Consider the following 25517-nt stretch of genomic DNA (forward strand, 5'->3'; position numbering starts at 1 on the left):
GACTGAAATGGGTTCATTTGAATGGGCTGGAGAAGAAGGGCTGATCTGTGATCAGTTAGAAAGGCACAGAAAAAGAGGCTACAGCAGATATATAGTGGGAATGAGAACAGTGAAGCACAGAATACAAAAGGGGTTTTATGAGCACATTTCTTTCCCATGTAGTAGAACGCTGATCGCAACTCTACAGTGCTTGTGTGGTCCTCTGGCTCAGCAGCACTGGATCATTGGGAGTGAACATATCTTTTCCGCTCTTCTTCTCCTTCTCCCCTAGGGGGTCCAAAGCTGTAAAGGCAACATTTCACCACTGGGGGATCTTCTTTCACTGGAGGACGGGGTGGAGGTCGAGGAGGAACCACTGCACTCTGCTGCATACCCATCATTGCATTAGGAGGCATCATGGGAGCAAATTGGTTTGGCTGGAAAGGGCCTGCCACAGGAGCAGAGGTGGGCCAGGCTCCAAAAGGTGCAGCAGTTCCTGGTTGACCGCAGGCTTGAGTGACAGTTGGTGGACCAAAAGGGGAAACTCCTTGTTGCCCCCATTCCTCCAAAGGCAGATGGTTGAGGAAAAGGGTTTGGTTGTCCTGGAACCATTACTTGAGGAACAGCACCCTGAGGTGGAAACATTGTGGGAGTCTGACTCCATAGAGATGGAGCTGTCCCAGGAATTTGAGTGACAGAAGTAGGGCCCAGAGACAATGAACCTACAGAACACAATAATTACATTAATTACAAACAACATCAAAAAATTCAAGCATGTTCACCCTGTTCGAAGTGACATGCAAAAGTTGAACAACCAAGAGGGAGCTAGGAGAGGAAATTCAGGGGGAAAAGTGATTTTAATTTTACATGTGCTCTGTTTTATTTAAATTTATTTTTAACATTTACTCAACTTGACATTGTTTTAAGTCTGCTTTTAGAAATCGTGAAATTTACTTACAATATAAAAGCAGATTATTTCGTTTAAAAAACATTGTCTTTGTAATAACACATACTAGTTTTTCAAAAAGTAGAAATGGATCTTTATATATGTTGGGTGCTGTCCCTTTAAGAACGTTGTTTCAGTAGGCTCATGTGATCGTTAGAAGAAAAGAAAAAGGCCATGTTGTTCTCGTGTTGAAGCTTGCTGAACTTCTATAACAATTCCAGATTTAATTTATAACTTAAACTATATATTCCCAGCGTGGTAAGTAATTCTTGTTTTAGGTGTATAGTTTTCTGAGGTTTTGCTATGTAGATTGCTATTTGCGACTAGCGCCATAGCCTAAACGGTTAATATATACGCTTGTGTTTGCTGTTTGTGTAGACATATGTAATAAATTTTTTTTAAATAACTATTTAATAACTATTTTATTAAAATTAGTTGATTACCTGATCGTGCTCCTCCCGAACCTTGTTAATAAAACATCATATATAAATGTACACAAATTCTGACCAACGATGACCAAAATGTGTACAGTGTGAGTTCTGCACTATAGTGGAATAAAGGACAAAATCAAGTTCCAAGTTAATGTTATAATTTTATGGGTAACAATATAGGAAAAAAATACATTGAGTTAAAGGTTTTAGATAGATATACCGACAGATTGCGTTATACCAAGGGCATTGACTGTAGAGGAAGGCGTGGCGTTGAATAGATCTGCTGGAATGGATGAGGTCTGATTTGAGGGCTGAGACTCATTCTGGGCTGGTGGAGCAAAAAGTTCAACTCCAAACTGGAGCACATTTCATTTAAAATTATTTTAGTACTCTGCTCTTAAGCAGAATTACAATGCCAAACGAGATACAGCATACATTTCAAAAAGAAAGATATACAGAATATAAAATGTAATAATGGCCTCATTGAGAAAAAGACCAATTTTTTCACCAAAGTTTTGCCATGGGAAAAAAAAAATGTATGTTAAGTTTGACATATGTAGATACTTGGTTGAACCTATACTTACCCTGCACATTTAAACTGAGGCGCAATGAAACAAACTAAATATACTGGCAATCTGATGATTTTCAGTTAACTGTTTTTCTGAGTAGAGCTCATGAAATGTCAATTGCCATACAGTTAAGCAAGTATGCAGTTACTCGCAGTATTGCTTTCAGTGATTGCATCCATAATTTAATTATGTTAAAATAAGTTGGAAAGGAACCTATGGATGCATGAAGCTTCTATTGTTAAGTAGTGAATAAGGGCCACAGTCTATTATCATAACTCTTAGTAGATTTCTTAAAGAGCAAAAAGTATATTATCTATTTTTAAGACACTGACAGTACAACAATGCCATATCCCACAACACAAGATAATGTGGTAGTTTCCATCCAATTTTTCCAATGTGCAAAAAAATACCTTTAAACACCCAAACACCTCCCATAAATCATAAACCCAACTATCAGTGTTCTATAAGAACATTGTGGAGTTTACTGATACCGCGTTTGGTCTCGTTCTGTCTCGCGTATCTTGTCAGTGTCTGCGCTTGCTTGGCCATTTGTTGTGGAAAAATAAGGAAAATGTGTTCAGCTAAATTAAATTAGTATTTTGTTAGGTGGGTATAAAAAAGCTTAGTTTACTGCGGCAGCTGTCGTGTGAAGGCCTCCTTGTGTGAAGACCAAAGAGTGTAAAGACCATCGATTCCACCGGGCAGGGACACCGGCAAAGGATGCAAGTATCACTTTTTATTTCTCCTCTTTTCTACTACTTGTTTCACTTCTGTTTCAGTTTTTATACAAATTTCTTACTATGTGTAATTAAGTTGTTGTTTTTAGCATGTGTGTTTGGCAATGTTATTTCTTAGGATTACTTATAAACTATACTGTCGTGATTTTTTTTTTTTTTATTTTATGTCATTTATTATGTCTGTATAGGTCTTTTATTAAGTTTTAGTTTTATTTAATCTGAGTTATTTTAATACTTCAGCAAACTAAATGGAAATTAAATATATATATATATATATATATCGAATTTATAAATGTGTATGTATATATATTTATGTATGTGTGTGTGTTTGTACATATACGCACACACACACACACACATATATATATATATATATATATATATATATATATATATATATATTAGTTGTTTTTTTGGTGTTTGGCTTAGTGTTATGTTAGAATCATTATTATACTCTTATACCTTTTGTTCTTTAATATTTTGAATTGTTTTTAGCTTTTTTTGTTTGTTTTTCATTTAAATGTTAAGTTTAGAAATTTTGTTGTATGCATTTGTCATTTTTATTTAATTTCTTTATTTTTTAAATGTGTATAGGTAGTATTTATAAAGTTTTAGCTTTTAGTTTTGGATCTGTTTTTAGTTGTTTTAATACTACAAATGATTGCTTCTGTTGTCCTCATTTGTAAGTCGCTTTGGATAAAAGCGTCTGCTAAATGACTAAATGATGATAATAATAATAATAAATAATAAATAATAATCCTTATAATCTCTCTCAGCATTTGGATGTGCAGTATTACAGACTGAGAATTCAGAAGTTTCTCCTGTCAAACGTTCACCTTCTCTCTCCTCCGCATGCATCCAGATTTCAAGCTTCGAGGTGGGGGGCAAAGAACCATCAAGCCTCCATATTGAACAGAAGTTGTCAGGATGGTTTGAAACCCTTCCACTGATTTACTCAATCCATTACTTATAGGAGTTTGGAGAACAGGAGGACCTGATTTGTATAACCCATTTAAGATTGGTGGATTGTTTGAGGTTCTCAAAAAAGGATTCTGGCTAAAGGAATTGCTGTCATCATTCAGATCACTTAAAAAGGCTGGTTTACTTTGCTTTCATGTGACAACTGGGCCCTGGACAGTCCATTAAACTGTTGACTGTTTGAAGAGGAGTCTGGCCCATTCAAAAGGAAACTAGACCGATCTGACTCATTATTAGAAGAGAACATGGAATCTGATTGATCATTCAAGGGAGAAAGGGATCATCACTAAACGGATCGGTACTATAAGTTGGGAAAAGATCTGATATGGATGATACAGGTTTGTCATCTGGTGTATTGGAGAGAGGGGATGGGTATGAGATGAAAGGGTTTCCTTGATTGCTATCAATCACAAAAGCAAAGTCAAGGAGCAGAACACTGTCAGGCTGGTTTTAGAAGAGAAAAAAGTTAGACAGCATTCTAACATAAACATTTCCATAGGAAGGGTCTCAAACAGCAGTAACAGTATATAACTGAAGAACTCTCTTACCATTTTCTTGGGTTTGGGTGCCATCTACTGACCAATGGGACTTTCTCAAAAACATTTTTAGTGATGGAGTATTTGCTTTGGTCATGAAAAGCAGCCAATCCAAATGCTTGAGACCCTTAAAAGATAAATGAGGGCTGATGGATGTCTTTGGTAAGTTGGTACGTGTTAATCGAAGATACAGGCAAAACATTTAGTGTTAAGAGCCCCAAAACAAGTCTGTACAATGTCTAGGGAAGAAACAAGAATTCTAACCACAAGCATAAAGGCAAACTCTGCTCATTCTAACTCCAGAGATATTTTTAAAAGAAATAATCAGATAATCAGCTGAAACCACATAAACAGCAGATCCAATGCAAAAATGTATAATGTAGGATCATTACCGTCGGAGAGTGAATGTCAGGTGGAGTGGACATATCACCAAACAGGTGCTGCTGCTCTACAGTCTGAGAATAATACAAAACATCCTCTGGGTTATTTTCCGATGACAAATGTTAACCTGTTCCATAATATAAATTTGTATGAAGTTGCAAGCACTTACTTTTACAGCATTGTCTTTTCCATCCAAAGTGAGTAAAGCATCACCACCATTCTGATGATAGATCATTAAGACAAATGAATAAAGGATTACATCAAAATAACTGACTGAAATATTGCCCAAAGTATTTATAACCACCTCAATCACAGTACTATTTCCGTCACCCTGCAAAGTTGTAAAGATTTCAGTCAATGAAATGCATGAAACATAACAGGAAAATCTGTTTGGTTAAATATATGTTCAGGTAAAAAAAAAAGGAAATTTTTCTGCATAATGGTTTTTAGAGCCATTCAAAGTTTGGGAGCTGCTTGAGCAAAACTAAACAAGTTCTTGAAACAGCATTTCTTTTGTTATTAAGTAATAAAATCTGGTACTATAAGTTGGGAAAAGATCTGATATGGATGATTCAGGTTTGTCATCTGGTGTATTGGAGAGAGGGGATGGGTATGAGATGAAAGGGTTTCCTTGATTACCATCAATCACAAAAGCAAAGTCAAGGAGCAGAACACTGTCAGGCTGGTTTTAGAAGAGAAAAAAAAAGATTAGAGGTAGATTAACACGTATCAACTTACCAAAGACATCCATCAGCCCTCATTTCTCTTTTAAGGGTCTCAATATAAGACCAAGATGGCGGTGCATACACATCGCGAGGCTCAGCGTCTCACCAGTTTTTGCAATTTTGCAGTATTTTTCCTGCTCATCTCGGGCCTGTTCGCACGGAACAGCTTTGCCTTAACATCATACACCCGACAGGAGCTTTTGGGTATCGGTCTGCACTTTTCCAACAGTTTTAAAACCAATCATCGACTCATCCCTGAGATCTCCAGAACACCCGAGGCTACGCACTCTGCTCGGCCGGGGCGGAAGTGCTCACAGGCGGCGCCGAGATCGTAAACAAAGGCGGGGGAAGCGTGGAGGGCTAAGAGCTAAGCTAAAGCTAACACCGCACTAACACCGCACCGGCTCTCTTTACCCAGCATTTTCCTCGCTAATGTGCGGTCATTGGTGAACAAAATGGATGAGATACGACTTTGCATCACCCATAGTAAGAAACGTTTGGACTGCAATGTCATGGTTTTCACTGAAACATGGCTACATAGCGACATACCCAATAATGACAGGCTGGTGACACACCGTCTGGGTCTGGTGCTTTCCTTCTTTTGTTTTTCCTGAAGACCTGGCACACATCTTCTTCGCTGATTTGAATCGTAGGTGTGGGGGAGAGAGGGGTTGCTGGAGGTGTGAATGGTTGTGTGGAGAGGTGTTCAGGGCGGGTGTGGGGTGATCTTTCAAAACGACAAAAGAACTTGTTCAAGTCGTCTGCCAGGTGTTGATTCTCCACAGTACTGTAACTGGTGATATCCTTCATTCCTATCCACACTGAAGCAGGATCACTGGAAGAGATTTTTTTTCCTGAGCTTGTCAGAATAATTCCTCTTTGCCACTCTGATCTCCTTTTCCAGTGTGTATTTGGCCTGACAAGACTTTATTTTGTGGTGTGTTCTGCCGAATGTTCAGCAGGTCATCCCTGGTAAAACTGATCGTATTTAAAAAAACAGGAAAAACAAACAAAAACAGTACAAACACTGGAGAGCAACGCACAATAGCTGCCATCATCGGTGCCATTTTTCTTAAAGCCCTTGAACTGGCTGCAATGTCGCAAAAATATGTGTCTTTGTGCGCATGAGGCGCCAGCGCGATATGGCCATACCAACGCTGGTTATACAGATGCAAGACATCATTCAAAACTGTCAAGCTATTGCAAAACAAATAAAACTGTAAAATAAAACTTTAAAGCTTTTGCAAAATAAAGAAAACTACTTTCTGCCATCTCGTTTTCCTTTCCGGGAATGTTGGAATGCATCACAATGAACCGTAGGCCTAACTTTTTTTTCTTTCGTTTTGTTAATCTGTCAATGATTTACGTGAAATATATTTAGTGTATAGGCATATATATTCCTTTTTATGTAAGCCTATAGTTTTATTGTGTTTTCTCCGTTCACAGAAGCGCCACAGGTGCGTAAGATCTGTTGAATCCATCTTAAAATGTCGTCGGATAAACCATAACGCCGGTGTTCTGACGATTTGTGCAACCCTGTCAGATTTTGCTACCTCCCATTAAAACAGATGGTAGTAGAATTCATTGCCATTGCGACTAGAGTTCACAGCTGAGCGCGGGCGGCATTTCACTTGCTGGATGCATCAGCATCACAATTGCATAGTCTGTACTACTTGAATTCCTGATTGGTTGACAGCAAATTTAAAATATTAAATGGAACGCTAAAATAACGTTATTAACCGGTTACCGGCCATTTCAAGTTTTCGATTATGTTCGGAACTATAAAATTTGAGTTTGTTTCTGTTTCCGGTTCTGTTCCAGTCAAAATTTCTTTCGTTTCTGGTTTTCGTTTTCGTTCCTTGAACCGGTTCAGAGCCCTGGAAAATAGTGCCCCCCGCCTGTGAGAGGAGATCTCTCCTGACAGGAATCTCCCATGGAGAGCCGTCGAAGAGAGAAATCAGGTCCAAGAACCATACTCGGCCCGGCCAGAACGGTGCTACCAGTAGTAGACCGATCTCGTCCCGGCGCACTCTTGCCAGAACTCCCGGGAGCACAGCGATCAGGGGAAAGGCATACAGACGAAGCCTCAGCCAAGTCTGTACCACAACATCCAGTCCCAGTGGAGCTGGGTGACCCCGGGCCTCGGCACCTGCCTCAACAGAATGTCTGCTCTCTTGCGCACCAACACATGGTGGTCTCTTATGTCTGGGAGAAAGTGTTTGAGTGCTCGAAACACGGCCAGCATCTCCAGGTACTTGATGTGCCATGTGAGATTGTGACCACTCCACAGACCGCGGGCAGGGTGGCCACTCATGACCGCTCCCCAACTGGTGAGGGATGCATCCATCGCTAGCATTACGCAGTGACCAGGAGCTCCCAGCACCGGGCCCTGAGACGAGAACCAAGAACGTCTCCACATGTCTAAGGCACGTAGGCATCGCCGCATGATCTTGAATGCGAAGTGGGTTTCCCCTCGGGGAGAACCCCTTGGTTCTGAGCCACCACTGTAGGGGTCTCATGTACAGCAGGCCAATAGATATCACGTTGGACGCAGCTGCCATCAGACCCAGCAGTTTTCTTAATACCAGCTCTTTCAAGTGCGCGAGAACGACACCTCGATGTCGAATCACCAGCCGCTCCGATTGAGCTAGAATCAACCAATCGTTGATGTAAAAGTGTGGGGTGAGAGTGCAAGGCCAAAGGGAAGAACCCGATATTGGTAAGCTTTGCCCCCAAAGCAAACCTCAGGGACTGTGAGTGGGAAGGGTGGAGGTGTGGAAGTGTACGTCCTTTTAGATCGATCGTGACAAACCAGTCCTCGGACCTGATCTGAGACACGACCTGTTTGATCTGAGACACGACCTGTTTGAGCATCTTAAACTTCAGTCTGCTGACTGAGCGATTCAACTGATGCAGATCTAAAATGTGACGCAACCCTCCATCCTTCTTGGGAATTATGAAGTACCGGCTGTAGAACCCGGACTCTCTTTCGTGAGGAGGGACCACCTCGATGGCCTCCTTCCTCAAGAGAGTGTCTACTTCCTGTTCCATAACCAGAGCCTGCTCGGGCCCACCAGAATGGGAATTACCCCGTTGAAAGGCGGCGGCAGAGAGCCGAACTGAATACGATAGCTTTTCTCTACAGTGTGCACAGAGAACAGAGACTGGCCTTTCTCGAGACTGGCCTCTGGAGTGTCTAGAGCTACTAGCTCGGTGCCCTGAAGTGGAGGACCGGCAGGAGATGGCCGAACTAGCTACTCTAGAGACCCCCGCAGGGGTGGCGAGCTTCTCAGCTCCGCTACGTTTCCGGGCAGAAATAATTGAGAGAAGTGCTCGCTGGAGCTCTGGCAGGGTTTGGTTGACTGGTCTCCCGAGGGCACTGGGGGAAGACGGACACCGTATAATGAGGTGTAACCCGCTCGTCCCCATGGGGGCCTGTCCTCGTAAGCCCTAGGCCGTGGGGGAGCGCGAGTCGCAGCGCTCTGTTTCTGTGCCTCTCTGTATGAGGAGCTGCTCCCGCCCAGCAGCCCTTCGAGCTAGAGATAGCAGATTTGAGCTCCTATCCCTCATCTAGCTCTTTAAGCAGGTATGTCGGCTTGGTACGCCTGTAACACCGCAGACGCACCAGCCTGACCTGCAGCCGCGAGCCTTCAGAGACGATGCCGCGCCAGGGGACAGATAGCTCGCAAGCGTCTGTTCCACCCGGGGCATCGCTTCTGATATGAATGAGAATGACATAATGCACGCGTTGCCTCAGTAACAGCGAGCTCTCACTCAAAGGGGGAAGAACCACACTGCGGGCTTTCAGCCCCGAGCGAGAGCGCTAGATCTGGGGAATGCAGGAGAAGATAGGGCGAACCCGTCCGCCAGATTCCAGTAGCATCCGCTCTTTCAGAACAGTCAATGAATCCTAGAAATCTTTCCTTTATCTCCAGCTTCTCTGTGTACCTCACACACGGCCATTTGTTTCTCTTTAAAGGAGGCATCAGATGCAAATTCACTGTGTGTACACAACCACCCTATAATGATAAAAATCCACCAAGGGCTTTTTTTTTCTAAATCCCCATAAATAATAAGCTTTTTCTCAGTTCAAGCTGTTCACAGATTCTTGGCAGTGTAATGTAGCTTTGGCAGGCCCCTCCCACATTTGTTGATTGACACTGGCGTTTTATCATAGACCCGCCCTGAGGGAGCTGTAAACAGTCTGCCCTTTTTTCGACGCCAGAGCAGGTGAAGACAAGAATGTCTCCTAAGCGATTGAGGGTTTAATAATGAATATAGCCGTCATCATTTACTCCCAACATCTGAGCTGCTAAAGACACACAGGATTACTTTTGTTTTTGTAGCAAATGTGCCCCCCCGATCTACCTAAATGCAAGTTCGCACAAATCATTCGTGATCTAGCTTCACCTACAGAAGAAGTGAGCATAAGGTTTTTTTTTTATGAATCTGTGCAAATTGCCTTTCCTGTGCAAATTGCCTTTCCACGACGAATGCAGCTAACGCCTCAGAGAACTGCTAGTCACCCCACGGAAGAGAGGGGCGGGGTGAGCAGACCTTATTAGCATTTAAAGGGACATGCACCGAAACGGGTCCCTGTGAACAGAGCTGTTTTTGATAAGTTGAAATGGTGTTATTTTACACTACCATTGATCAATTTTAACCAAATTATGTTATACTTTACATGAAGACCCTAAACAATCATACCCACTTGTGAAAAATGGGCATCTGATGTCCCCTTTAAAACTGCATGTTTCGTCCACTAGAACAGTAAAAAAACTATTTTCTTCAATGCTGTGGATTGTCTTGTCTGTGACTAAACAAGCAGCTATTTCTAAAAAATCATTTTGTGTGTCAGGGCTCGTTAGATTGAACGGGACATTTATTTGAATGCCTTGTCACGCTCGGCATCGCAGAGCTCCAAAAAGTTCCAATGATTTGCAGAAGTGTCTCTCTCGTCCTGCCCTCTCAGTGCAAGTTCTTGTTTTCCTAAATAGAGCAATATGTCAGCAATGGATTCTGCAAATTCCCTATTGCCCTGCACTGTTGTCCTGTGAGATCCACTTAACCGTGCATTGACTTAACCAGTAGTTTGGTTTGCTCAAAGCAGTGCCATTGCATTGTACAGTGATGGTGTGCTGTGTGTTTCTGTAAATTTGCTAAAATAGTCTCCCTCCAGATGGCGTGTATTTCAGCAGGATAATGCAAAACCACATACTGCAGCTATTACAACAGCATGGTTTCATAGTAGAAGAGTCTGGGTGCTGAATTGGCCTGCCTGCAGTCCAGATCATTAAACGAAAAATACGTAAAAGAAAACCACGAACTCTTCAGCAGCTGGAAATCTATACCAGGCAAGAATAGGACCAAATTCCAACACCAAAATTCCAGAACCTCTGGACATCACATAACCTCGATGCCCAGACGTCTTCAAACTATTTTGAAAATAAGAGGAGATGCTACACCATGGTAAACATGCCTCGTCCCAACTATTTTGAGACCTGTAGCAGACATCAAATTTGAAATTAGCACATTTTGTGCATAAAATTGTAATATTTCTCAGTTTAAACATTTGTTATGCTACCTATGTTCTACTGTGAATAAAATATTGGCTCATATGATTTGAAAGTCTTTTAGTTTTCATCTTATTCAAATTTGAAAAAAGTCCCAAAATTTATATTTGTAATTTGTATATCTCAAATATAACAGTTATTATCATGATTTTCACTTTAGAATACTGATCCAAGTAATTAGCATTTCTTTTAGAAGGATTTGGGAATGCTTGAGTCATTACTAATGGTTTACCATGATCTTCACTTTAGAATTAATTATACATTATGCATAATTCATATTATTTATGAACCTGGGTACTCGTTATGATTTTTGAATCACGTGTCACTTAAGGTGTGGTTATGAGTACATCACATAAGAAAGATTGGTGGGATCTCTAACTTGTAGAACCTCTTTCTATATCATCAACACAAGGAAGACACAAGTGTAATAAAATAGATTTCATTAACAAAAGATAGACAAGAGTAATCAACAACTACTTGCCTAAATGAATACCAGTAATGAAAAAGGGATAAAGTGCATAAGATGCATAAAATTCAAGTGATTATGATAGGTGTTGCTACAGTATGTCAGAGCTACATAATCTGGAAAGATAAACTGCTGCTACTCTGAAACAAATAAGGTGAAGAACCTTATTATGCATCAAACAATACCTTAGAGATGATTTGTTTTCAACTGCAATCAGCTATATAATATCTAATGTAGATATTAGAAAAATCATTTAATTAGAAAAATCATGTACTAATAATACACAACAATGCCAAGGTCTCTGGAAGAGGTTTGGATAAATGATAGTTATGTTCTCTGTGGTTGAATGAGCAGTCCGGTGGCGGTGACTTCATCCACTGGTTGTGCTGGCAGCAATGCAGAGGGGAAAGGAGTAGGAATCCGTTTCAAGATTCAAGATTTTTTATTTGTCACATACACAATTATACAGAGTATAATCAGCAGTGAAATGTAGGTCAGGTCCGCTCCAAGGACAGTGCAATTATATAGAATACAAATATTAAGAAAAAGAAAAGTAGAAAAATAAAAGAATAAAATAAAAGATAAAAAATATAAATATAAATGTGCAGGTCAGTATGTTGTTGACTTAAATAGTAATAAAGAGAAATGTGCAAAACAATGTACCCCGTACAAAAGTTGTACAGGGTATTTAAATAGCAGCAATATGAGGTAGAGAAAAATTATGAATAGCTCAGAGGTGGAAAGTAATGAATTACATTTACTCGCGTTACTGTAATTGAGTAACTTTTTTGTGTACTTCTACTTTTTAAAGTAATTTTTCAAATATGTAATTTTACTTTTACTTAAATTTTTACAAAATTTTAAGTACATTTTGTTTGAAATATTGTACTTCGCTACATTTTAAAACGCTTTAATTACTGAGTGAAAAAAAATCGCTCCCTGGAAACTACTGCAGTAAATAATGGGCAAGAGAACAAGCTGGCGCTAAAATCACAAGAAAGATGCAGACGGACAAGACAGGCGTTAATGGTGCAGACCCAGCTGAAAACCAAACCCAGTCGTATTCTGCTGAAGTTGAACTCGAAGGAAATGAAGTGAACCCTTGGCCATATTTATGCTCTATTATTCAGTCTAAGCTGTGTTTGTCAAGGGAGACCAAACTAGCTGCTTATAAAACTAGCAGCTTATAAAATCTTGACATCACCCCTTCTCAAGCATGTAGAGGTAAGATAAATACTTGCATCATTGCATTGGTGGTTAAAATTAAGCTTTGGCAGTTTAGCAAAAGGTTTTATACAAATTAGCCAAAAAGACAGTGGTGCACGGTGCGCGATATCGTCTGCGATAATATTGTAATTGTTGTTTTAACAATGTGCGATTTGACATTATCAGTATTTAGCCAAAAACCAAACAAAACACTCCTACAGAGTGCTGTGAAGTCTAGATTAGACTAGTGTGCGCGCGCATTTAAAGTGTGTTCTTTCGTGATTCAGTCTGTTAAAATGCATTTAAAATGATCACAAAATTGAAGATATAGGGGCAGAAAATGTACAGTATATTTATATAATTTCATATAGTAAATCTATATTACACGATTTTCTCCAAAAATCAGCATGAATACGTATAGATTTTTTTTTTTTTTTTTTAACAACAGTTAAACCTTTTAGACACCATACCTTTTAGACACCATATTGCCTGTTGTTGCTCTATTTCGACAACAAAATTAATCCCAAACACAGCCACTGCACTGTTTTTGTGCACTCTGAGCAGCCTCATGGGTGTTTTATTCTTGAATGAATCAACCATTTAAATGATTTGGTTCAGTCGCCATGACTCCCTTATTAACAGTGACTTGGTGACACCTACTGGCGGTTTTAATTTCACATTTAAAGTATATTTAGATTTTTTTTATATATACATATATATATATATATATACATATATATATATATATATATACATATATACATATATATATATATATATATATATATATATATATATATATACATATATACATATATATATATATATATATATATATATATATATATATATATATATATATATATATATACATACATATATTATTTTTTTTTTTTTAAATGAGTATTCAACATTTTATGTTTTATATATCAAACATTATATCTGCAGGTTAAATGCATTCATGTCCTGCATTAAACAGTGTGTAAATACATCTAAATGTCACTTCAGATGAAGCTTCTGTGTTTCCTCTGCATTGCAAAGATGAATTTTGTTGATACTGATTTAATTTGCCTGGTAACAGCCCAAATGTGTTGTTATTCCAAATAACTGATTCCTTTAATTAAAAACAACTAGTTTGAGATTTATAGGCCTATCCCAGTGGTGTCAAACTCAGTTCCTAGAGAGCCGCAGACCTGCAGAGTTTAGTTCCAACCCTGCTCCAACACACATACCATGTAGTTTTCAAAATGATTAGATTTGTATAGATATAACCCTAATTAAACACAGCTGATTCAGCTGATATATATACTGTGTAGGGCTGTGGCCCTCCAGGAACTGAGTTTGACACCCTTGGCCTATCCAATTTTTACGTCCCCCCAACTGTTAAAAAGTAATTTTTACTCTGAGTAAATTTTAATTGAGCTACTTTTTACTTTTACTTGAGTAGATTTTTAGACTGGTACGTTTACTTGTACTTAAGTAAAATTTCATTAAGGTAATGGTACTTTTACTTGAGTAAAATATTTTCATACTCTTTCCACCTCTGGAATAGCTTATTTATATGGTGATATTTACATGGAGTCAAGTGATGTTATGACACAGAGTTAGAGTTTAGGAGCCTGATGGCCCGGGCGAAGAAGCTCCTCCTAAGTCTCTCAGTTTTTGCCAACAGGCTACGGAAGCGCTTACCAGATGGAAGCAAAGTGAATAGACGGTTACCAGGGTGATTTGAGTCCTTGATGATTTTGACAGCTCTATTTTTGCAGCGTTTGAGGTAGATGTCCTGCAGAGAGGGGAGAGCAGACCCTGAGATGCGCTCAGCTAAGCGCACAACTCTCTGTAGTGCTTTGCAGTCCTGATAGGGGCTGTTTCCATACCACACTGAGATGCACTGAGTCAATACACTTTCTATGGTCCCTGAATAGAAAGTTTTCAGGATTGCTGGTGAGACCCTGAATTTCCTCAGCTGTCGCAGATGGTACAGTCTTTGCCTGGCTTTCTTAACCTGTGTTTGGATGTGTGTAGTCCAAGTCATGTTCTCGGAGATGTTTACACTGAGGTACTTGAAGCTCTCCACAGGGGTCCCACTGATCATAAGAGGAGTGTAGGGCTGCTGCCGTCTCTTCTTAAAGTCCATGATCTGCTCTTTAGTTTTGCTCACATTCAGAGAGAGACAGTTGTCCTGGCACCATGATGTGAGTCTCTCTACCTCATCCAAGTATGCGGTCTCATCATTGCTGGAGATAAGGCCCAGAACCACAGTATCATCAGCAAATTTGATAATAGATGTGGAGCTGTGAGAGGACACGCAGTCATGTGTGTAGAGAGAGTAGAGCAGAGGACTCAGGACACAGCCCTGTGGGGCTCCTACGTTCAGAGTGATGGAGTTTGAGGTGAACTGGCCAACTTTCACCACTTGAGGTCTGCCGGTGAGGAAGTCTTGAATCCAGTCTCAGGAGTTTAGGCCGAGGTCTGTGAGTTTAGAAGCCAGCTTGATGGGGACTATAGTATTGAAAGCTGAGCTATAGTCAATGACTAGCAGCCTTACATAATTCCCATTGTTGCTGTCCAAGTGTGTGAGGGAAGACTGGAGGACATGAGAGATGGCATCGTCAGTGGATCTATTTGGGCGATAGGCAAACATGAAGAGGGTCCAAAGTATCAGGTATGGAGGAGCAAATGTGGCTCTTTACAAGTCTATCAAAAACCTTCATGACCATAGATGTGAGGGCAACTGGGCGATAGTCATTCAGGCAAGAGGGTTTATTGTTCTTAGGCACAGGGATAATGATGGAACCACAGAGGTAGCAAGGGACTCATTAAACATAGAAGTGAACAAACCAGCGAGCTGATCAGCGCAGGACCTCAGAACACGGCCAGTTATCCCATCAGGTCCGGCTGCTTTCCTGACGTTCACTTTCTTTAGCGCCCTCCGAACCTCATCCTCCGACACGGTGATTACATAATTATCGCTGCTCTGCCTGCTGCTTCCTGACGCGCTGGACAGCAGAGTCGAGCTGCCGCCGTTGCAATCGAAGAACATGTTTAACTCGTCGGCCAGCAATGGATCTGCTCTCACCTTAGCAGAAGATTTGTTTCCAAAGGCACAGATGGTCCTCAGTCCCTGCCACATCCGTCGAGAGTCATTGAGCTGGAAATGAGACTCCATTCTCTCTCTGTATCTGTGTTTGGCGGCTCTTACTGCGCGTCGGAGAGCATAGCACGATGCTTTGTGCTCGCTCATATTCCCAGTCAGAAGAGCCTCATTGTAAGCGGCAGTGCGTGTGTTAATCACAGCACGGATTGTTCTGTCAACCCACGGTTTCTGGTTGGAGAATATCCTTATAGTTATTGTTTCTGTAGCTTGCTTGGTTAGCGTGTTTATGTTGCATGCCGAAATAAAAGTTCCAGACGTGCGTTGTTTGATGGGTTCGTTTTTAATCTCTTGTTCTTTTATGTGCATACATCCCAGAAGTGCTTGTTCGCGGCACACTCGAAACTCTGCCTACGTTGACTAACTTATTTTCCGACCTATTCTTCTGTTTCTCCGTCTCGCTTGCACCTTTCTTCTACTCGCGCCCTCTACCGTTAGATCGCTAGAACAACATGCTTTGTTAAGCATTAATCACAACAGATGAAGCAATCTTATGCATTTGCACCAAAAATGCTTTTAAATCAGATTTTATATATTAAACCCATTATGAATTTAAAATACATAACCATCAAAATGAGCTATATAAAATAAAATAAAGCATTGGGAGGGGGGGGCTTCTTTTCCTTATACTTTGGAAACCTTCACATTAAAGGGACTGTTATTATATGCCCCACATTTACAAAGCTTAATGCTACATCCGTGAACTCGCTGACGTCAGAAGAACTCGCCCGGAACATGTCCCAGTCGACGTCATCAAGACTCTCTCTGCACCGGGGGTTCCTGAATGAGCCTTTGTTTATATTCCGGTGTGAGGAGAATGGCGGCATGGTCCGATTTTCCAAAAGCCGGTAGTGAGCGGGCTTTGTAGGCATTCTTGAACTGAGTGTAGCAATGATCCAGTGTATTTGGTCCTCTAGTTGGACAGGATACATGCTGGTGAAAGTTCGGCATGACCTGCCTGAGGTTGACTTTGTTAAAGTCCCCCACGATGATAAAGGCAGCATCAGGATGTTTGTTAATGTAGCCGCTGAGCACATCGTGAAGCTTAGACAAAGCCAAGCTGGTGTCTGCCTGTGGTGGAATGTACACAGCAGTAACAATGATCGATGAAAACTCCCGGGGCAGATAAAATGGGCGGCAAATAATGGAAAGATGTTCCAGATGAGGCGAGCAGGAACGCGACAGAATGGAGATATTCCTGGGGTCACACCATTTCTTGTTGATCATGAAACACACTCCTCCACCCCTGGATTTTCCGGCCTCTGCTGTTCTGTCCATCCATAAAACAGAGAAGTTATCACTTGGCATTATAGCAGTGTCCGGGACCGAGCGCGTGAGCCATATTTCTGACAAACAAAGGATATTACAGTCCCGTTGGAAACTAATCCTGGCTCTAAGATCGTCCATCTTATTCTCCAAGGATTGGACATTTGCAAGCAGAATGCTCGGAAGAGGAGGACTGTGAGCCCTTTTCCTGAGTCTATCTCGAATCCCAGCGCGTTTCCCGCGGTGTTTCTTGATCTATTGCCTCGGGGGGTTATTGTTCATCTCTGCGTTCCGAAGAATCTCCAGAGGCCACGTTGGATTCGTGGCTAAAGTGTCCTGGAACAGGTTGGTGTAGCGGTTTCCAATGTCCAAAAGTATTTCTATGTTATAGGTGATAAGTGCTGATGTGAAATGTGTAAAAAGAGAAAGTAAAAGTAAGTAAAAAAGTAAATTAAAGCAAAGTCTAAGCGGAGCGGCCTGGATGGCGTCCGAACACAGCGGCGCCATTTTCAGCAGCCTTGAACATGAAGCACTGTTGTATGCTGATCTCCTGGAGCACCAAAATGTCCTTGCCTGGAACACGCAAGCAAAAGTACCTTGAAGTGAAGGTTTGCTCGCCGGAGTTTAACCTTGTTGCAAATGTCTGTGTGTCTTCTGCCTCTCTAGGCTAGAGACTCCGAACTTGGTCAATCCGCTTTTATCTGTCTAGAATATCTCTCTCTCTTCACAGGCTGGAGACTCAGAACGTGGTCATACCTGTTGCTGCCTCATAAGATGGAGACTCAGGACTTGGTATCCGTTATTGCCTCTTCCTGCATGGGCCAGAGGCTCAGAATGTTGATGTTTCTGACTCTCGGGATGGCAGTGTATCTGCTAGTGTCTCACCCCTAGTGTCTCACCCTTGCAGGCCGGAGACTCAGAACGGTGTATCTGCTATAGTCCCTCTGAATGGGAGACTCAGAACGGATATCTGTTATAGTCTCTCTGGACAAAAGATTAACAAAAAGGTTGATCTGTTGCAGTCTCACATTTGCAGGCCGCAGACTCAGAATGTAGGATGATCTGTTATTGTCTCACCTTTGCAGGGCCCAGACTCAGAGCAGTGTAGCTGTTATTGCCTCTTCCCTCATGGGAATTAGCAGCTTTTGCGTAAGATGTTGCACTACACATTGCTGTCATGAATCAGTCTGTTGGTGGGTGAAGGGCAGAAACTGCATTTTGACCAATGAAAAAATGGGCTTTGTACCAAATGTCTTCTTCTTGCTTCCTCTAAGATGTGTTTGGCTGTTGTCCTGGCATCTTTATCTGATGGTGTTGGACAGTTTGCTTATGTTAGTCCACCAAGATCCAATCAAAATGTAACAAACGTTTGTCCACTATTGTGGTCAGAGAGGGGCCCCGCCATAAACTGGGCCCTCGAATGTGCTGTCCATTACAGTTTAATAACTTTATTCAATTTCTGTATATTTCCTACTTGCTGAAAGGCACATGTGGCTGACATTTATTATAATGGGTTTATGTGAAGATTGTTTTAAGTTCACTTAAATTAAAAGTTATTTTAAAGGGGTCATAGGATGCCCATTTGATATAAGTTGATATGATTCTTTAGGGCAGGGGTCATCAAACTTGATCCTGAAGGGCTGATGTACTGCAGAGTTTAGCTCCAACTTGCCTCAACACACCTGCCTGGAAGTTTCAAGTATACCTAGTAAGACCTTTATTAGCTGCTTCAGGTGTGTTTGATAAAGGTTAGAGCTAAACTCTTCAGGACTCTGGCCCTCCAGGACCAAACTTGGTGACCCCTGCTTTAAGGTCTTAATAAAAAGTATATGACATACTTTGGTTAACATTTCTCAATGGTAGTGTAAACAAACACATGTTTTACCTTGTCAAAATCAGATCTGTTTTTAGCAAGTTTTTACCATGTTGCTTTAAATGCTAATGAGCTCTGCTGACCCCGCCCCTCTCTTCCATGGGGTGACGAGCAGTATTGTTTAGCCGTAAAACTGGCTAAGCAGCACATTATTAGGAAAGGCGATTTGTAAAGATTCATTAAAACTTCTGTAGATTAAACTAGATCACGGATGATTCGCGCGAACATAGATGCATTTAGGCAGATCGGATGGCGCATTCCCTTCAAAACGAAAGTTATGTTAATCCTCTGCGCCTTTTATAATCCTCTCAGATGTCAGGAGTTAATGAGACTGTTATGTTCGTTATTAGATTCAACAACAAAACACCTCAATCGCTTAATCGGAGACATTCCTGTCTTCCCCTGCACCGGAGTCAACTCAATGGTGGACTGATGACAGCTCTCTCAGGGCGGGTCTAAGGTAAGACGGTCTTGTCAATCAACTATCTGGGAGCAGCCTGTGCAGAACTATGTCATTCTGACAGGAATCTCAGAACAGCCTGATTTGAGGAAGGGGATTAAAAAAAAAAAAAAACACTGGCTACAAAAAAAATTCCCTTGACTGCGAGGCGACCCAGTTGTTCACTGACTGCCAGAGGTGTAGTTTTTCAGAAATCACCATATCACCAGATTTGCGCGTGCTATTCTTATCGGAAGCTGATGGTAAAATGTGTGATCTATTTGAATTCTATTGAGAAATTGACACTTGAAAATGCAATGGAGAAAGGCACATAAATTAAAAAGACTGATGAAAAGAGGAGAAAACAATCCTGCACCAGCACTAACATACATTAAAATCTTTTTAAACTACTCGAGACCACCTTTACTAAAATTTATCACATTTTATTGTAGGCTTATTTAATGTTGTAAATTTTGTCTAACTTGTTGTAGAATTTATAATAGATAATCTGTTAAGGGAAGAGATTGTTCCCTAGATTTATATTACAACTGTGGTATGTTGTAGCTTTTGTTTCAAAATGTGCAGGCTCTTCATAACAAATGCTATATAGATTAATTTAAAAAAGGAGGTCATCATTGGCCTGGTATTGCTCGACTTATTATAACAAATGCTACAGTTAAGAAATCTGGTAAATTTTCATAAGAGCAAGTGCAAGTCAGACTTGAGAGCCATGTGTAAAATGGGTTCTAATGATGAGTGATGGAAAACCTGGCCTTCACATATTCCAAGAGATGGCAAATATTAAATCATTAAGAGCCTGATGAACTGTTAAGGAGTAAGAAATAAACAATATCAGTATAAGAAAGTCTTAAATTAGATTGACTTCATGGCATGTTGAACTTGAACATTCTATCAAGCTAAAGCCTATAAGTGGCTAAATAATATAAAATATATTATATATTCTGTCAGGCATGTGCAGAGGGGGGTGCCGTGGGTGCTTTTCTCCTTGATGCCCAAAGTGCCCTTTTGTCAAGGCAAGTTTTTTTTTTTTTTTTGTAATTAAACGCCCTTTTGTGAAGGCCTGCCCAATCAAACTATTATTAAAATTACATAACGCTCTCATCCGGGACGATCTCTCACATTCAGACACGTTTTGGATACGTTTTGGCACTTCGGAGTGAAAACAATCATCGCCGCCATATTGAAGTGTCGTTCCAAACCGAAGTGCTCAAATTTAGCCACTTCAAAGGGCCCTTCGGAATGAAGGATTTCGAAGGTTACAACCAAAGAGTATAGAAGCCCTCTTTGGTACAACTGATGGACACTTCGGTCCCCCATGATCCTTTGCGCTGATTCTTTGCATGATGACAGCGCCTCCGTGTGGCCACGGGATGATGATGCAGAAGGGCACTTCAAGAAGCAGTTGTTTGGTCCCCTACACCCTTCAACCCTTCGAAGCTCTCACTCCGGAGGGTAAACCCTTTGAAGGGATTACGGCATAGGGAAGAGCCCTTCCGAATGGAACGCAGGGAATCAAGTAGGGCTCGCTGCAGCCCACAAGATCCAGGGGGCTGTGGTAGGATCCGAATCTAGGAGGTGGAGATTTGTAGGTTTAGGGGTGGAGATGGGTGGGTTTAGGGATCAGGGGGTGGAGATGGGTAGGTTTAGGTATGTGTAAGGTGGGAGGAGTTGGATCTGGATCCAACCACGCCCCCCTGGATCTTGTGGGCTGCAGCGAGACGCTCCTCCAGGAAATAACGTCCGAGGCTGCCGGTAAGTGGAGTTCTCAGCTGAGTGGTGTGCTTGTAAACTTATATTATTGAATTATTATTATTTTACGAGAACGGTATGAAGAGATCATGCACAGCTGTTGTTTATATTGCTGTGTATAGCCTGTTGAAGCACGGTTAGCTGCAGCAAGGCTACTTTATAAAGGCTACTACGAACACCCTTTTCCCATTTTTATCACAGAATAATTCAGGAAATATATTCTATAGTTTCTATACTAAATGATATGTCAATCAGTACTGCATTTTTCATATAGTTGATGTAACCCGGTTACAAAATAGAATAATTTAATTTAAAATTTAAAATCAATACCTAAGTTAGTCTTTCTTTAAGCCAATCAAAATAGTGTATCACATGTTGTCTTGCCTCTTGGCTGTGCTCATGGGTTGAATCTGCTCAGGCATGTTAGGTTTTCAGACTACGCAGATCGCACCACACAGAGAGAGCACGTCTTATTACTGATTGAAAAAAAGAGTGATATAGATGGTCAGGAGATTGCTGTGGAACAGCATTGTTTGTTAATCTGTTTTATTAATCAAGTTCCTTGTGTTTCTTGGTCGGGTCTTTTCACAACGAGGGTTTTCCGTTGTTGCTTACCGTAGAATTTGTCTTTTCATTGTGTTACAAGATCTTACTTGAATCTCTGTACGAACCTAGTGCCTGTGTATTTGCCTATAGAAGGGTTACATTTATTTATTTATTACCTGAAGATAACTTGAGAAACACACATAAACCATATGTTTTCGCAATCGTGTGTTTATTGTCTTCACGTTTCATCAGTAAATACGTTTCTGCTTTTTATTCAGCTCAGATACAGCGATAGCCGTGTGAGTTTGTCCATATTAGGGATTTCCTGCACGTCAAAAGTTTCTGCGCAGGAGCACCCTCTGACTTCGAGTATGAATGAAACATGTACTGCATGAGAGTGTTCAGCTCTCCTGATATTCATATCTCCTCAATATGGATATGTCAGGTCATGTCTCTTTTCATTTAAATCTAGAAACCGCTATGTGAAAACACCTGCTCGAGCTCAAATAAAGTGCAGAGGACGAATTTACATTTTATTTAAATGAATATTAAATATAAAAATTCAGCTAACGTTCTACACACAGCAATAAAAACAAAGGTGCTTGTTCTCTTTCGTACTTGCGGTTTAATTGGGAAATGTTTAAAGCGTGCCGAGGAGTCTTTTTTATGTTAGCTGACTAAAAACTATTCATACTTTGAACTATTATTATTACAGAATTTATTTAAAAAACGAGTGCCTTAAAAATAATTATCACAACACTGGAGAAACAGGCTTATACTGATTTTCTCATCCTCCGAATTATACTTATCAATCCTGTTTTTATAATAATTATCGTTCAAAAAACGTATAAATTCAGAACAGGATTAGAATAGAATTATATTTGAAATAAGAAATATTTTTTTCTACAACAACAACAGTAGTGTTTACAACAGTAAAACCACCATACGCTGTAAACTTAATAACAACAACAACAACAATAATAATAATAATAATATAATTCCAGAGTAATTAAGAGGTGCAAAAAAAATGTCTTTAACATGTACACTTAAAATGGTCTTTTCTGTTGTGTTTTCTGCACAGCCCTATTGAAAGCCATGTTCCATGTGCCCCTTTTATACTTTGAGCACCTGTCCCTCCAAAGGTCTCTGCACGGCCATTTATCCTGTGTAAATGGTTAACTAGGCTATTACTTTATTGCAGTTATGTTATCAACCAACTTTGCATGTGCTGATGATTGTTACAAGTCGGTCAGGTTCTCCCATCAGCCAGTCACAACGCACAGCCTCTCCTGAATACTAATCACCTGCACCTGTCCCTCATCACCTCACCAATCAGGCACTGTTTATAAGCACACACCTCAGCTTCATCCATTGTCCGATCTCATTAATGCGAAGTGGACTCTACTTTCTGGTACTATCGTCTGCTACTAGCAAAGTGACTTACCTGTGTTACTTACCTGAATTCTCTTCCTCCAGTTGTACATGTCATCTGCAGCTCCTAACTCCACGCTGAGGTGTGTGCTTCCCGATCTCCGGTCCCCCTGTTCTCCTGGGCCCGTATCCCTAAAGAATTTTTGTGCAAAAAGTGGCTCCTAGCGGCCAAATTCTAAGAAAATTCTCAGAGTCATGACGTTTTCTTAGAATTTCCCTTAAAAGTGACACGAAAATCCCAGTTAATATAAAATGTTAAATTTTTTAAAACTCATATAATGTTTTCATGTGTTTAAATTGCCTATGAATATTCTCAAACACTGACAGTGCCATCTCTGTATTTCGTGATTGTTGACAAATTTCTGTTTTAATAAACTAAAAGAATTATGTAAAACACCTTTAATTGCAGTTAATTTGTTAGTCTTGTTCAATGTGTTTCTTTTTATATAAAAGTAATAGAATTTCAATTAAATTAAATCTGTAAGCAACAAAGCATATGTGTGAAACGTGATATCAACCTTTGATGTGATATCCACCAACTGAGTGAGAACTGCTCCCAACTGCAGCCGCCTTTTCTAGTCTATTTTTAAGATTTCTTTCTTGCAGTAGGTCCATCCAATGGATGCTCCTCTCTGCTATTGAATGCTATTTGCTAATTCTATAGTCTTTGAAATCAGGAAGGAAATCACGCACTTCAAGAGACTTAAGTAGGCTGAATTAAAAACTGAATAGTTCATAGAGGTAAACTAGTTCCCTGTCGATATTTCACTCGTACTGCATCGTAAGACGCTGTATGGGAAAAACTCCTTTTTTCTCTTCAACTGAAGCCTTTTCAATCACGCAGTGAAACTGCATGTCCATTGGTTCATGCAGTGCTATAAAAACGAACCAATGGCTCAGCGGCGGCGATGAGCGAGCCTATGACTATGCATCCCGCCATAGCCCACCAATATGGGCAGGGCCTCTGGCTATATAAGCTTTGCCGCCGCATCTCAGATTTCTTCTCTTCAGCGATGAAGTTATTCCTCACTGACTCTTCACTGACGCTGACTTCGCCGTGGAAACGCCTCAACAGCTGGATTGGACCTTGCAGCACACAGCTCGCGATACCGGTCTATCCCCTTCCACCATCTGGCGATCATCTAAAAGAACCTCACAAAAAGAGCAATCTGCATTGTTTCAAATGCTACGCCGTCATTGTCAGATGTGCAGGGCTCCCCTGCACGCTGATGATGAGCACACGGAGTGCGAGTCATGCTTGGCGAAATCCCACGATGACGCTGCACTCAGCGGGACTGACTGCTCTCATTGCGAGAGTTTTAGTCTCGCCTCTCTGCGCTCACGGATAGCTTTCTTCTCAGAAAGCGACTCCGCCCCTCGCGCCCTCCCGTTTTCTTCCTCCCAGGGACAATGCCCGCATGCCTCGCTGTCACCTCAGAGAGAAAATTCACCGGTCCTCTGACGCCTGATCAGCGTCCCACCGCGACTGCGAGTGACATGATCTCGTTCGGTGGGAACGACGACGACATGGACAGCCTTTCTCTGGCGATTTCGGACACGGAAGAGTTTTCGGGCTCGCAATGCCAGACCCAAAGCGGACAAGGAGCTCGTCTGGATTATGACGAAGGCTGTCGGTAAGCTCGGGCTCGAGTGGTCTCCGCCTGAGGAGCCATCTCGCAGCAGGCTGGACAAGTGGTTTCTCCCGGGGGGCCAACAAGCCCCCCGCCAACTCTCGTACCCCTTTTTCCGCGCCCCCTACTCGTCTCGCATCCGACCCTCTGCTTCCTCCGTCCTCACCTCCGTTGATGGCTCCAAAGAGAAAGGATAAGAGCACCTTCCTCCTCTGGATGAGTCCGTGGCCGCGCATCTCTGCCCGCCCATGGCTATATGATGGAAGGTAAGGGCAAACCATCCGTCCAAGCCGTGCAGAGCCACGTCTTCACTCGCTGGACGTGCCTACTCAGCGGCTGGACAAGTGGCTTCGTCGCTGCACTCGATGGCGGTGCTCCAGGTCTTCCAGGCCAAGATGCACGCCAGCAAGTAGGCCGGTCTCGATGCGGCTTCACTCAGGGACCTGAGGAGCGCGACGGACCTGGCCCTGCGCGCCACCAAAGCCACCGCCCAGGCCATCGGGCGGTCAATGTCCAGCCTGATGGTGTTGGAACGCCACCTGTGGCTCACTTTGACTGAGATGAAGGAGGCGGATAAGGTCCCCTTCCTTGACGCTCCAGTCTCAGCCAACAGCCTGTTCGGACCGGCTGTGGAGGGCTTTGTGGAGCGGTTTACGTAGGCTCAGAAGTCGTCTCAGGCGATGTGACACTTCCTCCCGAAATGCTCCAGTTCCTCTGCTGCTGCTAGTCGCACCAAACCTGAGCCGACTCAGCAGCCCGCCAAGCCAACGTCAGCCACTCCCGAACCCCGACTCCCCAAGGATTGGCAGGACAGTGGGCGGGGGAGGTGGCAGAAAGAGGTGGGGTCCGAGTCTTGCTATCGCCGGACCACCCCGCAAAC

At 41.7% G+C, this 25517-nt stretch overlaps 1 protein-coding gene and 1 pseudogene across 2 annotated transcripts in view; one reads left to right on the forward strand and one right to left on the reverse strand.

Annotated features, from left to right (window-relative positions):
* Positions 1–25517, forward strand: part of LOC306869969 (CCN family member 1-like) — a 1026947-nt gene that overhangs the window by 627457 nt on the left and 373973 nt on the right. The gene's annotated exons all lie outside the window — the stretch shown is intronic.
* Positions 182–24873, reverse strand: LOC306869518 (disabled homolog 2-like; annotated as a pseudogene). Its single transcript has 7 exons — positions 24458–24873; positions 23033–23138; positions 4727–4777; positions 4569–4631; positions 3499–4084; positions 1595–1712; positions 182–701 (listed from the first exon to the last, which is right to left on the reverse strand). The product of its transcript is annotated as a disabled homolog 2-like (transcript).

The sequence above is a fragment of the Barbus barbus genome (genome assembly GCF_936440315.1).
Source record: "Barbus barbus genome assembly, chromosome: 5".
Lineage (NCBI taxonomy): Eukaryota > Metazoa > Chordata > Actinopteri > Cypriniformes > Cyprinidae > Barbus > Barbus barbus.